The sequence below is a fragment of the Schistocerca gregaria genome, chromosome 2 (genome assembly GCF_023897955.1).
Source record: "Schistocerca gregaria isolate iqSchGreg1 chromosome 2, iqSchGreg1.2, whole genome shotgun sequence".
Classification (NCBI taxonomy): Eukaryota; Metazoa; Arthropoda; class Insecta; order Orthoptera; family Acrididae; genus Schistocerca; species Schistocerca gregaria.
Genome location: NC_064921.1, coordinates 290,023,576 through 290,042,283, shown reverse-complemented (window position 1 = coordinate 290,042,283; position 18,708 = coordinate 290,023,576).

Genomic DNA, 18,708 nt, shown 5'->3' with positions numbered 1-18,708 from the left:
TTATAAAGTGCTGACAAAAACAGCGACTAACGTCTATGAAACACAACAACCGTTGTAACTTGTAGGACAAAAAGGAAACAGTGGATCGGTGATGAAGAAAACTGGTTAGCCCTGAACCTTTAAAGTCAGGTCAAAATTTAACAATATAATGAAGCGTTGTGATGGCCTTGTTACTCTCATATGCTTACCCGCACTGCGGAATTGGATTTCCATCTATTTTTTTCTGAGAGCGGATTACGCGCAGTGGAATATTATGCAAACAGGAATTAATCCATTTTCTGCTGAAAATTGTTCCATTGATGAAAGAGCCGCTGTTATTACTGAAAGCGAGGACCCTAATTTCGTCTGAGAGCGCTCCCACTAATATTATCCATCGTGCCTCGTTTCCTGAAGGATGAACTTATTATGTTCGACCCTGGTAACAATAGGGTTGACCAGTGTCAGATCGTCCGATAAGGTAGCTTAGAAAATATATTTAGGGTCGTGATAGGAAATCAATTATTATACAGCTCTGTTACATAGGATCGTATGTAACAGAACTAAATCACTTCTTACACACAGACAGAGAAAATGTTTAGAAATTTTAGACGATCAGTGGGCTTCTTAGTCGAAAGAGTTCACTTCTTACACAAACGTGAAGTGGTATCTATTTGTTTGTAAACTAAACGAAAAAATCTACAACGTAATATATTTTTTTTAACTCCAGCCTGATATTACGAAATAAAGGGATTTCAAATTGAATATACCGGTTTTAAGGCTTCGTATCATTTATTACAGTCAACTAACAAAAATAAAAATTCAAACGTAAGAACTGTTTTTCTTACAGGTGTCGAATTTAAGCACCATTCGTCACCTGTAGAGTCGATAGGCGACTGCTTCCGAACCTTACTCATTGTATCTCAGCTAACTGTTGCAACAACGCTATTTCTAAAGACTGGTAGACAGCTGGTTACGGAGGCATATACATATCTTTCTTGAACAGCATTAACCATAGACCTTGCCGTTGGTGGGGAGGCATGCGTGCCTCAGCGATACATATAGCCGTACCGCAGATGCAACCACAACGAAGGGGTATCTGTTGAGAGGCCAGAAAAAAGTGTGGTTCCTGAAGAGGGGCAACAGCCTTTTCAGTAGTTGCAGGGGCAACAGTCTGGATGATTGACTGATCTGACCTTGTAACACTAACCAAAACGGCCTTGCTGCGCTGGTACTGCGAACGGCTGAAAGCAAGGGGAAACTACGGCCGTAATTTCTCCCGAGGGCATGCAGCTCTACTGTATGGATAAATGATAGTGGCGTCGTCTTGGGTAAAATATTCCGGAGGTAAAATAGTACCCCATTCGGATCTAAAGGCGGGGTCTACTCAGGAGGACTTCGTTATCAGGAGGAAGAAAACTGGCGTTCTACGGATCGGAGCGTGGAATGTCAGATCCCTTAATCGGGCAGGTAGGTTAGAAAATTTTAAAAGGGAAATGGATAGGTTAAAGTTGGATATAGTAGGAATCAGTGAAGTTCGGTGGCAATACGAAGAACACTCTTGGTCAGGTGAATACAGGGTTATAAATACAAAATCAAATATGGGTAATGCAGGAGTAGGTTTAATAATGAACAAAACAATAGGAATGCGGGTAAGCTACTACAAACAGCACAGTGAACGCATTGTTGTGGCCAAGATAGACTCAAAGCCCACGCCTACGACAGTAGTACAAGTCTATATGCAAACTAGCTCTGCAGATGACGAAGAAATTGAAGAAATGTATGATGAGACAAAAAAAAAATTATTCAGGTAGTGAAGAGAGACGAAAATTTAATAGTCATGGGTGACTGGAATTCGACAGTAGGAAAAAGGAGAGATGGAAACGTAGTAGGTGAATGTGGATTGGGGCTAAGAAATGAAAGCGGAAGCCGCCTGATGGAATTTTGCACAGAGCTCAGTCATAGCTAACACTTGGTTCAAGAATCATAAAAGAAGATTGTATACATAGAAGAAGCCTGTAGATACTAAATGGTATCAGATAGATTATATAATGGTAAGACATATTTAAGAACCTGGTTTTAAATTGTTAGACATTTCCAGGGCAGATGTGGACTCTGACCACAATGGACTGTAGATTAAAACTGAAGAAACTGCAAATAGGTGGGAATTTAAAGAGATGGAACCTGGATAAACTAAACCACAGGTTGTACAGAGTTTCTGGGAGATCATAAGGGAACAATTGACAAGAATGGGGGAAAATACAGTAGAAGAAGGGTAGCTTTGAGGGATGAATTAGTGAAGGCAGCAGAAGATCAAGTAGGTAAAAAGACAAGGGCTGCTAGAAATCCTTGGGTGACAGAAGAAATATTGAATTTAATTGACGATAGGAGATAAATATAACAATGCAGTAAATGAAGCAGGCAAAAAGGAATACAAACGTCTCAAAAATGAGATCGACAGGAAGTGCAAAATGGCTAAGCAAGGCATGGCTAGAGGACACATGTAAGGATATAGAGGCTTATCTCACTAGGGGTAAGACAGATACTGTCTACAGAAAAATTAAAGAGACCTTTGGAGAAAAGAGAGCGACTTGTATGAATATCAAGAGCTCGGATGGGAACCCAGTTCTAAGCGAAGAAGGGAAAGTAGAAGGAGTATATAGAGGGCCTATACAAGGGCGATGTACTTGAGGGCAATGTTATAGAAATGGAAGAGGATGTAGATGAAGATGAAATCGGAGATATGATATTACGTGAAGAGTTTGATAGAGCACTGAAAGACCTAAGTCGAAACAAGCACCCGGTAGTAGACAACATTCCATCAGAACTACTGACAGCCTCGTTAGAGCCAGTCCAGACAAAACTCTACCATCTGGTGAGCAAAACGTATGATACAGGCGAAATATCCTCAGACCTCAAGAAGAATATAATAGTTCCAATCTCAAAGAAAGCAGGTGTTGACAGATTTGAAAATTACCGAACTATCAGTTTAATAAGTCACAGCTGCAAAATACTATCGCGAATTCTTGACAGACGAATGGAAAAACTGGTAGAAGCAGACCTGTGGGAAGATCAGTTTGGGTTCCGTAGAAATATGGGAACATGTGAGGCAATACTGACTTATTTTAGAAGCTAGATTAAGAAAAGGCAAACCTACGTTTCTAGCATTTGTAGAGTTAGAGAAAGCTTTTGACAATGTTGACTGGAATACTCTTTCAAATTCTGAAGGTGGCAGGGGTAAAATACAGGGAGCGAAAGGCTATTTACAATTTGTACAGAAACCAGATGGCAGTTATAGGAGTCGAGGGGCATGAAAGGGAAGCAGCGGTTGGGAAGGGAGTGAGACAGGGTTGTAGCCTCTCCCCGATGTTATTCAATCTGTATATTGAGCAAGCAGTTAAGGAAACAAAAGAAAAATTCGGAGTAGGTATTAAAATCTATGGAGAAGAAATAAAAACTTTGAGGTTCGCCAACGTAGTATTGGAGGGCAGCGTGGAAGGTAAAAATAGCTTAGGGAGACCAAGAGATGAATACACTAAGCAGATTCAGAGGGATGTAGGCTGCAGTACGTACTGGGAGATGAACAAGTTTGCACAGGATAGAGTAGCGTGGAGAGCTGCACCAAACCAGTCCCAGGACTGAAGACCACAACAACAAGGTAAAAATCACATGGCTTCGGATCATGTGTGATCGTGGATGCATGTTGTCCGACCCCTTGCGGCCAATCCAGCTTTCGGCTGCGATGTCGTTAAACCAATAGCGTACTGAGTTATGCTAGTGAGGCCGCGCACCATCTTGTTGCCAAAAAAGTTCTGTGATCCATCCTCTTCCGATTGACGGAAGTGTCATGCTCCTAGCGCATCAAGATAAGAAACAGCATTTAGAGTTGTTTCAGCGAGAAAGAATGGCACATACACTTTCTGCTTGGATATGACACAAAAGAGTTTCACTACAGTTTCGTTGCAGTTGTACCATCTCGTGGGGATCTGCTGACACCTAAATGAGCACATTACGTGTGTTTTTACTTCCACTCAGGTGAAATGTCGATTCGTCGCTGAAGTCGACACGATCCAGTAAAGTTTCATTGTCATGCAGCAACATTTCCTTTGCAATGGTGGCACGTTAAACATAGTCTGCAAGCTGTAGAGCAACCTCAAACGATGAGACGTAGCAACAAGCGCGACCTTAAGTCTCCACATACACGTCACTGGAATTACAAATTCATGATTAGCCTTCCGAACTAATTTCTTGGAGCAACGCTTGAAAGACTTTAATTCATTCAAAACGTTCTTCAGTCGCTCTTGGTCGTTTAGTACTCCTCCCTTTGGCGCACAGCTATTCAAACAAACGTGTTTGAGATTTTCATTTGATGTATTGTATATAATTGTAAGTTTAATGTAATAAATGTCACAAAGCCTTAACCTGTATATTTATTTTAAACCCGTAGCATATTGATCAGATCAACATTCCTACTTTGAAACAGCATTTCCAAAAGTATGCATGACTGTATCAACATTTCACAAAAACAGATGGATAACAGCAGGTATTAAGAAGTCCTCCCAAACACTTAAACACCTCAGTTCCATGAAAAAGATTCACAATGATCCAGAATTCTTAAATTTCTATCATAGATACAAAAAGATTTATAGGAAGGTGCTGATTGCTGCAAAAAAGTCATTTAATGACAAAATAATATATAATGCAGAGAATAAAAGCAAAGCAGTCTGGGATGTTATAAAAAAGGAAACGGGGAGAGGCAAACAAACGCAGAATAACATCCTGCTAAGGGAGGGGGATAAGGTAATAAATGATCCACAACACTTAGCAAACTATGTAAACGAGCATTTTTCAAGTATTGCAGAGATGTTACAGCAAAAATTCCCCAAAACAAATATAACACCTGCAAAAATTGTTGCACTAGATACAGTGATGTTACTTCCAACGACAGAGAATGAAGTCAATAAAACTGTTCAAAAGCTAAAAAATAAAAAGTCAGAAGGCTTAGGTGATGTTCCAATGTGTGTACTGAAACAATGCATAGGGATTATACAAGGCCCATTAACAAATATAATAAATGAATCCTTCACATCAGGGACATTTCCAGAGCAGCTAAAACAGGCAAGAGTTGTACCTTTGCTTAAGAAAGGTAATGCAGAAGACATAGAAAATTACCGGCCCATTTCCCTGCTGTCAGCATTCTCAAAAATAATAGAAGCAATTATGAAAGACAGATTAATGAATTATCTGAATAAATACAATCTTTTAAGCAAATCACAGTTTGGTTTTCGAAGTGGCAAAAATACGGAGTCAGCCATAGTAGAATTCACAAAAGTTGTACTTAATGCTCTTGATAAAGATGAGTGTGTCACAGGCATATTTTTGGATCTTTCTAAGGCTTTTGATACAGTCGACCACAAGATTCTATTAAATAAATTAGAAGCATTAGGAATAAGAGGGGTAGCTAATGACTGGTTTCGATCATACCTAACAGATAGGGTACAAAGAGTAGAGATAACACATACTTCAAATAGATCTAAACATTTAGTAAAATACTTATCAGAACCAAAACATATTAATATATGGGTTCCACAAGGTAGCATATTAGGACCAATACTATTCCTGATATACATCAATGACTTTCCCAGTAGTGTTACTCATGGTGAGAAAATTCTCTTCGCTGATGACAGCAATATTATAGTCACTGAGAGAACAAGAGAAGCAAATGAAACTCTCAAGGAAGTTTACGATTAGTCAATAAGCAACAAATTGACATTAAACATAAAGAAATCTAATGCCATGAACTTCAGTTTGAAGAGGAAAAATGACAATGTTAAATTAAATGTAGATGGCACCTCTATAGACTGTGTAACAAATGCAAAATTTCTAGGAATGAATATTGACTCTCAGCTGAAGTGGTGCGAACACACAAAGGTACTTGCAAACAGAATGTCATCAGCATGTTATGCCCTTAGAATTCTATCATCTGTGTGTAACATGCAGTGTCTTTTAGTTACATATTATTCATATGTACACTCAATTCTTAGCTATGGCATTCTTTTTTGGGGAACAAATCCACAAAATATGAACACAATTTTCAAACTCCAGAAAAGAGCCATAAGAATAATAACCAGAAATAGTAGTCGAGCTCATTGTAAAGATCTGTTCAAAACACTGGGAATTTTAACTGCTCCATGTGAACACATTTACCAGTCAGTTGTACACATCAAAAGTAACATTGGCAATTACTGCACAAACAGCTCTGTCGATGACCATGCAACAAGAGATAGACTCAACTTACATTTACCAAGAAAAAATAAACATAAAACTCAAAACAGCATTTTCTACCAAGGAATAAAACTGTACAATAAATTACCAAAAGAGATTAAAGAAATTTCAAAAATACACTTATTTAAGAAGGCAGCTAAAAAGTACCTGTTATGCAATACATTTTATACATTGAAGGATTACTTAGATAAAGCAGAGTAGGGGTTTGATAAAAAAATGTTATACAAACAAATAATAATAATAATGATGATTATAAAACATCCAATATTCCACATAACACCTTCACTTTATTATTTTTCTTCTTTTTTCCTTTCTAGAGACACTCTCCCCTCAAGCTATGCATAGCACAATACTAACACCTCTTCCTCTTTCTGAGCTCAACATCTCACTCATTATGAAGGGATGCTGACTCAGTTTTTTCAGGATAGCAAATGGGAACTTGCAGTACAGAAAATGGCCCAAGGATCACCTCTGTGTGTGTGTGTGTGTGTGTGTGTGTGTGTGTGTGTGTGTGTGTGTGTGTGTGTGTATGTAGTGAGTGAAGTGTTATGAAACAATGTGTGTATAGTGTGTGCAGTGACTGATAGTGAAATATGAGTGAATAGTGTGGCATTACATTATTTAATGAGTTATTTGTAAATAAATTATTGTATACCAGGAGTAAAATCTAATGATTGTCTCTAACTAGAAGTCTGTAAATATATGTGTATACGAATTAGCTTATTGTAAATTGATCTAGGCTTGTAAATACTTTGACATGTCCTATATCCTTGTAAAAAGAGATCTACGGATGAATAAAACTACTACTACTACTACTACTACCTGATTTATCTCCAAAAGTACTTCAAATGTGGCGAAGAGTGACATGATATGTTAGGAACTACCTTGCAATACCCTTTGAGAAACTAAGTGGACTCTTAGATGTAGCTCTAGCACCAGATATTCCGAAAGACGCGTTCTTTCCTGTGACATGTGACAAACATTACTGCCTCAGATTATGGCATACAACCAGAAGGAACCGAATGAAGCATTGTTGCAGCTTTCATTGCTGTGAGTGAGTCTGCTCAATACAAGAGCTTCGCAGGGAAAGTGATGCTACTCCGCTCGCATTCTGCTATCCTGACAAAGAACAAGATATAGGAATTGTCTGGGAAGCCATTCCGCACCAGACTGATTCACCTGATCTTGCTCCCTGAGATGAGAAGCGCTCTAAAAACGACTCGAGGAGTTCTTCGCATCAAACCACATGATTTTTACAGTCGCGGAATTGAAAAGTTACCCCAGCGTTGGGAGACAGTTGTAAATAGTGGAAGAGAATATATTATTGATGGCTGAGGTCTTTGTTATGCGCATGTGTTGTGTTTATTAAACTGATGGGGAAACCACAGGACTCATGCACCAACCCAGTATTTTATTAAAGTTATCGCTGTGGATTGTTGTGGGAGTGGTGGGGCTCAATAAGGCTGTGAGTGTACGTACGTCTCAAAATTTTATTTAATGTATGTAAATGAAATGCACAAGATTTTGGTTCAACATCGTATTTCTCCGAAAGTTCTTCACAATTTGCTTTAAAATTTTCGCGCGAAGTTGCACATCTGAAGGTGCTCGTGTTTTGTACACCTACTTTTAATATATATAATAAATAAATAAATATGTAATATACACTCCTGGAAATGGAAAAAAAGAACACATTGACACCGGTGTGTCAGACCCACCATACTTGCTCCGGACACTGCGAGAGGGCTGTACAAGCAATGATCACACGCATGGCACAGCGGACACACCAGGAACCGCGGTGTTGGCAGTCGAATGGCACTAGCTGCGCAGCATTTGTGCACCGCCGCCGTCAGTGCCAGCCAGTTTGCCGCGGCATACGGAGCTCCATCGCAGTCTTTAACACTGGTAGCATGCCGTGACAGCGTGGACGTGAACCGTATGTGCAGTTGACAGACTTTGAGCGAGGGCGTATAGTGGGCATGCGGGAGGCTGGGTGGACGTACCGCCGAATTGCTCAACACGTGGGGCGTGAGGTCTCCACAGTACATCGATGTTGTCGCCAGTGGTCGGCGGAAGGTGCACGTGCCCGTCGACCTGGGACCGGATCGGAGCGACGTACGGATGCACGCCAAGACCGTAGGATCCTACGCAGTGCCGTAGGGGACCGCACCGCCACTTCCCAGCAAATTAGGGACACTGTTGCTCCTGGGGTATCGGCGAGGACCATTCGCAACCGTCTCCATGAAGCTGGGCTACGGTCCTGCACACCGTTAGGCCGTCTTCCGCTCACGCCCCAACATCGTTCAGCCCGCCTCCAGTGGTGTCGCGACAGGCGTGAATGGAGGGACGAATGGAGACGTGTCGTCTTCAGCGATGAGAGTCGCTTCTGCCTTGGTGCCAATGATGGTCGTATACGTGTTTGGCGCCGTGCAGGTGAGCGCCACAATCAGGACTGCATACGACCGAGTCACACAGGGCCAACACCCGGCATAATGGTGTGGGGAGCGATCTCCTACACTGGCCGTACACGTCTGGTGATCGTCGAGGGGACACTGAATAGTGCACGGTACATCCAAACCGTCATCGAACCCATCGTTCTACCATTCCTAGACCGGCAAGGGAACTTGCTGTTCCAACAGGACAATGCACGTCCGCATGTATCCCGTGCCACCCAACGTGCTCTAGAAGGTGTAAGTCAACTACCCTGGCCAGCAAGATCTCCGGATCTGTCCCCCATTGAGCATGTTTGGGACTGGATGAAGCGTCGTCTCACGCGGTCTGCATGTCCAGCACGAACGCTGGTCCAACTGAGGCGCCAGGTGGAAATGGCATGGCAAGCCGTTCCGCAGGACTACATCCAGCATCTCTACGATCGTCTCCATGGGAGAATAGCAGCCTGCATTGCTGCGAAAGGTGGATATACACTGTACTAGTGCCGACATTGTGCATGCTCTGTTGCCTGTGTCTACGTGCCTGTGGTTCTGTCAGTGTGATCATGTGATGTATCTGACCCCAGGAATGTGTCAATAAAGTTTCCCCTTCCTGCGACAATGAATTCACGGTGTTCTTATTTCAATTTCCAGGAGTGTATAAAGGAGGAAATGTCATTACCACAAATTTCGAATGTATCTGGTGGATTTTCTTCTGATGAACATTTTTAATATACGTAATACCTAGACATATATGTTATATACATATGGGAAATTTGCAATAACAACAAAAAAGGTTCAAAGTCAGTGAGAGAGGATGGACAGGGGGTGGACGTAAATGTTGGGAGAAAAAGGTGAGAGGTGGTGATGGGCAGAAGGGGGGGGGGGAGAGAGTGGCAGGAGATAATGGAGAGAGAGAGAGAGAGAGAGAGAGGGTGGGGGAGGCGAAAATGGACAGAGAGAAGTGGAGGAGGTAATGAACAGAATGGGAAGAATGAAGAGATGCAAAAAGAGATTGGGGCGGGGGGGAGGTAGCCAGAGACAAGGGAGAGAAGATGATTTGGACACACAGCCAATCCCATACATATCAGAAACGAGTGCTTTCTGTTTTCTTTTTTTTCTTATTTAACGGGACTGAGACACAGCATCACTTGAACATTTTCCTGCAAAATGATGATCAGGTCTTGCAGAAAGTCTCAAAACTTCTGTCTCTATGCTGTTCATTTTTGGAACACAACCTACTACTAGCTTAGAGATAGAAGACAATGCTCAAGCACGTACAGTGCAAGCTGTTACTCATTTGTTTGACTGATGGAGCTGCTAAGAGCCATACCACCTACTGCACTCCCCTGACTTAGGCCCTCGTAAGTTCAACACAATTTCTAAACTGGAGGAAACACATCACGGTATTCGCTTAAGAACTGCTCTAAATTCGTCGGGCAATAGACCGCGCAGCTCGAACTGCCAACACAACTGGCACTGCTAAGAGTATCCTACGACTTACACATCGCTGGCAACGGGCTATACACAAAGCTGGTGACTACTTTAAATGTTAGTAAAACTTTGAAACACATCTATTTTGTACGAGCTGTAAATAAATAGTTGCCACTATTAAAGTTCCAACCCTCGTAATAACGTTTGTTTTATTTGGCAAGCTTAAAGGGGTTTCACTGAAAAAAAATTTAAGGAATTACTTTTCAGCACGCCCTGGTATTTGCTATTACTAGCTGAAGTTTAGTGCAGTATTCAATGAGTACTCCTCTTTCCTACTACTGAGCCTATAATCTCCAGTAGTTCTTTCATTTGTTATTTCCTCTATTATTTGCGCCCAAGTCCCACGTAACTACTACATTTTCATTTCCCTGTACCTATTTAGTGACCTGTTCCAAGGGTTTCTGAACATTTCTACTGTAGATCATCATATTCTTCTTGTGAAGTAAAATGAATTTCAAACTTCTGTTGACGGCTTCTATTAGTTGTCGGACCCAACGAAAATAATCCTATTACTAAACAGATCACAGAAACTTGCTCCATGTCCTACCTTCTCACACATAACGAATCCACCTCCCGTCATACGATTAGCAGCTGGTGGTCATATTAACGTATATTAATGTAGTCTTTATCATTCATTTCACTTAACTAATCCTTGCTATATAGAGATTAAGCCTTTGAAATTACCTTTTCCGCGTTTATAGCTTCCACATCACATTTAGACCTCTAACATTTATTTTCACGTGTGGATTGTGGCTCTTACCGTAATTTTTCAGTTTATGGAAATCCTCTCTCAGAAACACGAATTAGAGGTTAATACGAAATCTCTCGGCGACGATAAGACCGCAGTAACCTCTGATCAATTACAACCCACACTTTCTACGAATATACAACGTTGTGTGTCTTTAATGGAGTATTTTCGACTGTTTTCCATCTTCATGGCGTTGATTATTGCTTATACTTCTGCATTTTGGAGAAGTTTCTTACCCTGAGGGCAAGAGGGTGACCTCAACTTTTATCCGCTCCTGGGTCTTCTTTTCACAATGTTTCTGGCATTGTATCACAAATCACTCATTGCTGACGGATTTATTAAGAATCTAACCCCTGGGTCTAGGAAATTCTGATTATTGGTAATAAAACTCTTTTTACTCGGACCATAAAAACACATCACGTATCGGTAAAAATAGCCAGCACCAAATCTACCAAATTTGGTGGCCTTGAAATTCTGTAGATATTATCAACGTTCCACGCCATTTTATTAATTACTACGCTGCTTAGCAATTTTTAGGGTTCTGTATCTCAGTTGGTGAACTCTACACGATCGCTTTGTTGTCTGTGTGTCCGACTGTAACAACTCCTTTTTCTCATGCACGGGTAGATGTTTCCAACTGAAGTTTATATCACTACCAACTTTTACGACCCGTTGGCGGTGTGAAGGACTGAAATTTCTATGTAATTTGACAATTTGTGATAAGATCTTATGGGTTATGGGACCAAACTGCTGAGGTCATCGGTTCCTAAGCTGACACACTACTTAATCTAACTTAAACTAACGTACGCTAAGGAGAACACACGCACCCATGCCCGAGGAAGGACACGAAACTCCGACGGGGGAGCGGGGTGAGTCGCGCGAACCGTGTCTACCCCGCGCGGCAAATTTCTTTCTAAATACAGTCAACAGATACGGCAAGTTGTTGTTGTTTTTGTTGTTGTTGTTGTTGCCTTCAGTTGAAAGACTGGCTTGATGCAGCTGTCCATACTACTTTATCCTGTGCAAGCCTCTTCATCTCCGAGTAACTACTGCAAAATACATCCTTCTGTATCTGCTTTGTGGGTCTCCCTCTAGGATACTAAATTGGTGATCCCTTGATGCCTCAGAACATGCCCTATCAATTGGTCCCTTCTTCTAATCAAGTACTCCCACAATTTTCTCTTCTTCCCTGTAATATTCAGTACCTCATCATTAGTTAGGTGATCTACTCATTTAATCTTCAGCATTCTTCTGTAGCACCACATGTCAGAATCTTCTATTTTCTTCTTGTCTAACTGTTTATCGTCATGTTTCACTTCCATACATGGTCACACCCCATACAAATGCTTCCAGGAAAGACTTCAGAAGGCTTCCTGACACTTAAATCTATACTCGATGTTAACAAATTTCTTGTCTTCATAAAATCTGTTCTTACCATCGCCGGTCTAAATTTTATTCCTCGACCATCATCTGTTATTTTTCTAAACATACAGTAAAACTCGTTTACCACTTTAAGCTTCTCGTTTTAGTTTCGTCAGTATCACTCGATTTAATCTGACTACATTCTTTTATCCTTGTTTTGCTTTTGTTGATGTTCAACTTAAATCTTCCTTTCAGTACACTATCCATTCAGTTCAACTGCTCTTCCACGGCCTTCCCTGTCTCTGACAGATTACAGTACCATCGGCAGATCTCAAGGGTTTTATTTCTTCTCCCTGGATTTTAATTCCTACTCCAGATTTTTCTTTTGCTGCTTGCTCAAAATTCAGATTGAATAACATCGGGGAAAGGCTGCAACCGTGTCCCACTCCCTTCCCAACCACTGCTTCCCTTTCGTGTCCTTCGAGTTTCATAACTGCCATCTAGTTTCTGTACAAATTATAACAGCCTTTCGCTCCCTGTATTTTACCCCGCCTCCATCAAAACTTCCCGCCTGCGGGTCCGCGGTAAGGATAGGCCTGAGGTATTCCTGCCTGTCGTAAGAGGCGACTAAAAGGAGTTTCAACCGTTTCGGCCTTCCATGTGACGGTCCCCCTTGGGGTTTGACCTCCATTTTTCAAAATTCTACAGAAGTACGAGCCTTTCGGGGAAGGACGCCTTACGTGGTGTATCACTGGTCCTCAGTGCACTAAGACCTTGGCACTCAGCATTGTAACGGCGTTGTAACCGCACCCACTATTCCTCAAATTGGGCCTAAACTCCTGATGGGTTGCATTAGTTACGCCCATAGTGCGTGATGGACTTTCCATGGCACCCAAAATCCAGCACGGTAGCCAGCCCGTTGTGGTGGGGTCGTCATGTACCCTCTAGGTTGTAGCCTCCTGACAACACAGCGATCGTACTGCCGATATCTGAGCTGCACTCTCCCCACGTCGGCCAAGGAGTAGATGCCCATCTCCCTGGGGCATCAGGACTCCCGGCAATGGTCATCCTGCCAGGTGGCCCTTGCTGAGGCTGGGTGGTGACTGCGGGGAGAGCCCCTGGTCGGAGTGGGTAGTATCGGGGCGGACGTTTCGCAGATGAAACGTCAACATGTATCAGGTCGATCTGCGGCAGAGTCTTTTAAAAAGAAAGGTACTGTCTCTGGTTCTGGTTCTCCTGCCCTTTCCCCCTTGGTCACTCCCTGGGAGGAAGGACAGGCCCGCCAGCTTGGGGCGAAGTACTTCCCCCGCTATTTAATCTGTTCTCGGATCGATGGGGGGACTTTCGCCACCTCCAAGCCCATGTTCTTTGTCCAGCAAATCGAGGACATCTTCAGGAAAATCGAGGCTCTCAGTAAAATGCGTTCGGGGTCCGTTATTATAAAGACCACCTCCGCCACACAGTCGGCGGCGCTCTAGGCGTGCGACCGTCTAGGGGACATCCCAATGTCCATTGTCCCGCATCTGGCACTGAATAGGACGCAGGGGGTTATTTTTCATCGGGACCTCCTGCTGCTGCAATCTGATGAGGAGCTCAGGGCCAACCTGGAGCGCCGAGGCGTGCATTTCGTCCGGCGAGTCCAGCGCGGCCCCAAAGACCGTCGCATCGACATCGGGGCCTTTACCCTCACCTTCGAGGGGGACGTTCTCCCGGAGAAGGTAAAGGTGATGTGCTACCGGTGCGATGTGCGACCTTATGTCCCGCCTCCTATGCGCTGCTTTCGGTGTTTGCGCTTCGGGCACATATCGTCACCGTGTGAGGCTGAGCCCCTTTGTGGCGATTGTGGACGTCCTCTTTGTGAGGAACATACATGCACCCCACCACCTCGGTGCGTCAATTGTCCTGGCCTAGATCTTTAGACTGTCCCGCGTATCAGAAGGAGAAGAAGATTCAAGAATTAAAAACTTTCGACCGTTTCTCTTAATCTGAGGCCAGGAAGAAGTATGACCGCCTCCATCCCGTGACGTTGACAACTTAGTTTGCTCCGTCGGGTCCACTCCTTCCACAGTATCCTCACCCCTGTCCTGTCCCCCCTCCACCTCCTCACCCCATCCGGAGTCTATGCCTCCACCTCCCAAATCCCTCCCTCCCAAATCCTCCTCCCTCGTGGCCCCTGCCCCCTGTGCCCCAGGGGCCACCCTTCCTCCTCCTCCCCTTCCACCGCCGGAGAAGCGATCCTTTTCTCAGGCGTCCCTTGGGGAAACATTCCAGACCCCGGCTTCCGGGTTCCGGCGTTCCAAAACGGACCCCGCGCGTGAGGACCTTCTTCGGGTCCAGCCCACCATCCCCGTGCCTCATCAGACTTCCAAGAATGCCTCCAAGAAGAAGTTTTTATCTCCCTCTCCACCCCGGCGCGTTTCGTCAGACGCTCCATCCGTGAGTCGCTCAGCTGGCCTGTTTTCGGCGAATGATGCTGCCCCTCATACGCAACCCAGGAATGCGGCCGCAGCTGGCAACGACTCGATGGAACAGGACCCGCCTCCTGCCGGTTGTAGCGTTGTTCCCTCGAAACCAGGCCCTCCGCGGCCGTCGAGGTGACCAGCTCTTCACCCGTTTCGTTCCCCCTTTTTTCTGACTAGCGATGGCTTTGTTTCATTGGAACATAAGAGGTATTCGATCTAATCGGGAGTAATTACAACTGCTCCTCCGCCTGCACTCTCTGCTCGTCCTTGGTCTCGAGGAAACCAAGTTGCGCCCAACTGACCGTATTGCTTTTACCCACTATACCTCGGAGCAGTCTGACCTCACCCCTGTGGACGGTATTCCAGCTCATGGTGGGGTCATTTTGCTCGTTCGGGACGATGTCTATTACCATCCCATCCCATTGACCACCCCACTCCAAGCAATAGCTGTCCGTATTACTGTTTCTGCCTTTAAGTTTTCTGTTTGTACTGTCTACACTCCATCGTCATCCGCAGTTAGTCGGGCTGACATGATGCACCTGATTGTTCAGCTTCCTCCGCCGTTTTTATTGTTTCCCGACTTCAATGCCCATCATCCCCTTTGGGGCTCTCCTGCATCCTGTCAGAGAGGCTTCCTCTTGGCGGATGTCTTCAACCATCTCATCTGCCTCAATACTGGCGCCCCGACTTTCCTCTCGGTCTCTACTAATACCAGCTCCCACTTGAACCTCCCGATCTGTTCTACCACTCTTGCCCATCGGTTCGAGTGGTATGTCCTTTCTGACACCTATTCGAGCGAGCATTTCCCCTGTGTCGTTCGTCTCCTGCACCACACCTCATCCCCACGTCCTTCGAGCTGGAACATACCGAAAGCTGACTGGGGACTTTACTCCTGCCTGGCGACCTTTCTGGACCACGATTTTCTCAGTTGTTTCTCAGTTGTTATCATCAATGCTGCCGAACGTTCCATTCCTCTCACTACCTCTTCTTTAAGTCGCGTTTCCGTCCCCTGGTGGAATGAGGCATGTAGAGACGCTATCCGTGCTCGACGACGTGCTTTACGCACCTTTCGCCGCCATCCTACGTTGGCGAATTGTATTGGATACGAACGACTCCGAGCGCAGTGCCGTAGACTCATCAAAGACAGCAAAAAAAAAGCTTGTTGGGCCTCTTTCACCAGCTTCTTTAACAGTTTTACTCCCTCTTCTGTCGTCTGGGGTGGCCTGCGCCGGCTGTCGGGCATTAAGGCCCACTCCTCGGTACCTGGCCTGACTTCAGGTAATGAGGTACTTGTTGATCCTGTGGATGTCTCCAACGCCTTCGGCCGCTTTTTCGCGGAGGTTTCAAGCTCCGCCCATTACCACCCTGCCTTCCTTCCCAGGAAAGAAGCAGAAGAGGCTCGGCGACCTTCCTTCCATTCGCTGAATCTGGAAAATTATAATGCCCCCTTTACTATGCGGGAACTCGAACGTGCACTTGCACTGTCCCGGTCCTGTGCTCTGGGGCCAGATGCCATTGACGTTCAGATGCTGACACACCTTTCTCCGGCAGGCAAAAGCTTCCTTCTTCGTACCTACAATCGCGTCTGGACCGAAGGTCAAGTCCCTATGCGCTGGCGTGACGCCGTCGTTGTTCCTTTACCCAAACCCGGGAAGGATAGACATCTTCCTTCTAGTTACCGCCCCATTTCTCTTACAAGCTGTGTCTGTAAGGTGATGGAGCGCATGGTTAACGCTCGGTTACTTTGGATTTTTGAATCTTCACGGCTACTTACCAATGTTCAATGCGGCTTTCGTCGCCGCCGCTCCACTATTGACCACCTTGTGACCTTGTCGACATTCATCATGACCAACTTCTTGCGAAAGCGCCAAACGGTAGCCGTGTTCTTCGATTTGGAGAAGGCTTATGATACCTGTTGGAGAGGAGGTATCCTCCGCACTATGCACAGGTGGGGTCTACGCGGTCGCCTGCCCCTTTTTATTGATTCCTATTTAACAGATCGAAAGTTTAGGGTACGTGTGGGTCCATATTGTCCGACGTCTTCCTCCAGGAGAACGGATTGACTCAGGGCTCCGTCTTGAGCGTAGCCCTTTTTACCATAGCGATCAATCCAATTATGGATTGCATTCCACCTAATGTCTCAGGCTCTCTTTTTGTCGATGACTTCGCGATCTACTGCAGTGCCCAGAGAACATGCCTCCTGGAGCGCTGCCTTCAGCATTGTCTTGACAGCCTATACTCATGGAGTGTGGCTAATGGCTTCCGGTTCTCTGAAGAAAAGACGGTTTGCATCAACTTTTGGCGATATAAAGCGTTCCTTCCGCCATCCTTACATCTCGGTCCCGTTGTTCTCCCATTCGTGGAAACAACTAAGTTTCTAGGGCTCACACTAGACAGGAAACTTTGTTGGTCTCCGTACATCTCTTATTTGGCTGCCCGTTGTACACGTTCTCTTAATGTCCTCAGAGTTCTTAGTGGTTCATCTTGGGGAGCGGATCGCACTGCCCTGCTTCGCTTTTATCGGTCCATAGTCCGATCAAAGCTGGATTATGGGAGCCTCGTCTACTCGTCTGCTCGGCCATCCCTCTTACGCCATCTCAACTCCATCCACCATAGGGGGTTACGTCTTGCGACCGGAGCATTCTACACTAGTCCCGTCGAGAGTCTTTATGCTGAAGATGCCGAATTACCATTGACCTACCGGCGCGGCGTACTGCTTTGTCGGTATGCCTGCCGGCTGTTGTCAATGCCCGACTACCCCTCTTATCAGCCCTTCTTCGCCGATTCCCTCGACCGTCAGTATGGGTTGTACGTGTCTGTCCTGCTGCCCCCTGGAGTCCGCTTTCGTCGCCTGCTTCGACAATTGGATTTTGCCCTCCCTACCACCTTCAGAGAGGGTGAGAGCCTGACACCACCTTGGCTCCAGGCTTCGGTTCATATTCGTCTCGACCTCAGCTCGCTCCCGAAGGAGGGTACTCTGGCTGCAGTGTATTGCTCACGGTTTGTCGAACTTCGTGCGTGACTTGCCAGTCACACCTTTACTTACACTGATGGCTCCAAAACTGACGATGGTGTCGGCTGTGCCTTAGTCGTCGGGGCCGTCACCTTTAAATACCGGCTCCTCGACCAGCGTTCCAGCTTTACGGCCGAGCGTTTTGTTCTCCATCAGGCCGTTCAGTATGCCCGCCGCCACCACCATTCATCGTATGTACTCTGCTCTGATTCACTCAGTGCTCTTCAGAGCCTTGGAGCTCCATATCTGGTCCATCCCTTGGTGCAACGGATCCAGCAGTCCCTCCATTCTTTTGCTGATGATGGCTCTCCTGTCAGCTTTGTGTGGGTTCCCGGCCATGTAGTAGTGCCTGGGAATGAGGCTGCTGATGCTGCAGCCAAGGCTGCAGTCCTCCTGCCTCGGCCAGCCTCCCATTTTATCCCGTCATCTGATATTAGTGGGGTTGTTTGTAAGAGGCTTGTGTCATTGTGGTGGGATACTTGGTCGTCACTTCAAGGAAACAAGCTCCGGGCCGTAAAACCGTTCCCAACTGCTTGGACGACCTCCTCCCGACCATCTCGGCGAGAAGAGGTCCATCTGACCAGGTTGCGGATTGGGCATTGCCGGTTTAGCCACCGCTACCTGCTCTCCGGTGACCCAGCCCCGCAGTGCCCTTGTGGTCATGCATTGACAGTGCGCCATGTTTTATTGTCGTCTTCCCGTTTTAATCAATCTCGTGTTGTCCTGTCTCTGCCATCTACTTTACAGGATATTTTAGCTGATGACGCTTGAGCAGCTTCTCGTGTTCTTCGTTTTATTACTTTGACTGGCTTGTCCAAAGACATCTAACTCTTTCACTTATTTTATCTGCATCCTTGTAAGAACTTTCTGGTGTCCCCCCCCCCCCCCCCCCTTGAGTTTTACTAGATTCTATGTGCTCTTACAATTGTGACTGGGCGCTAA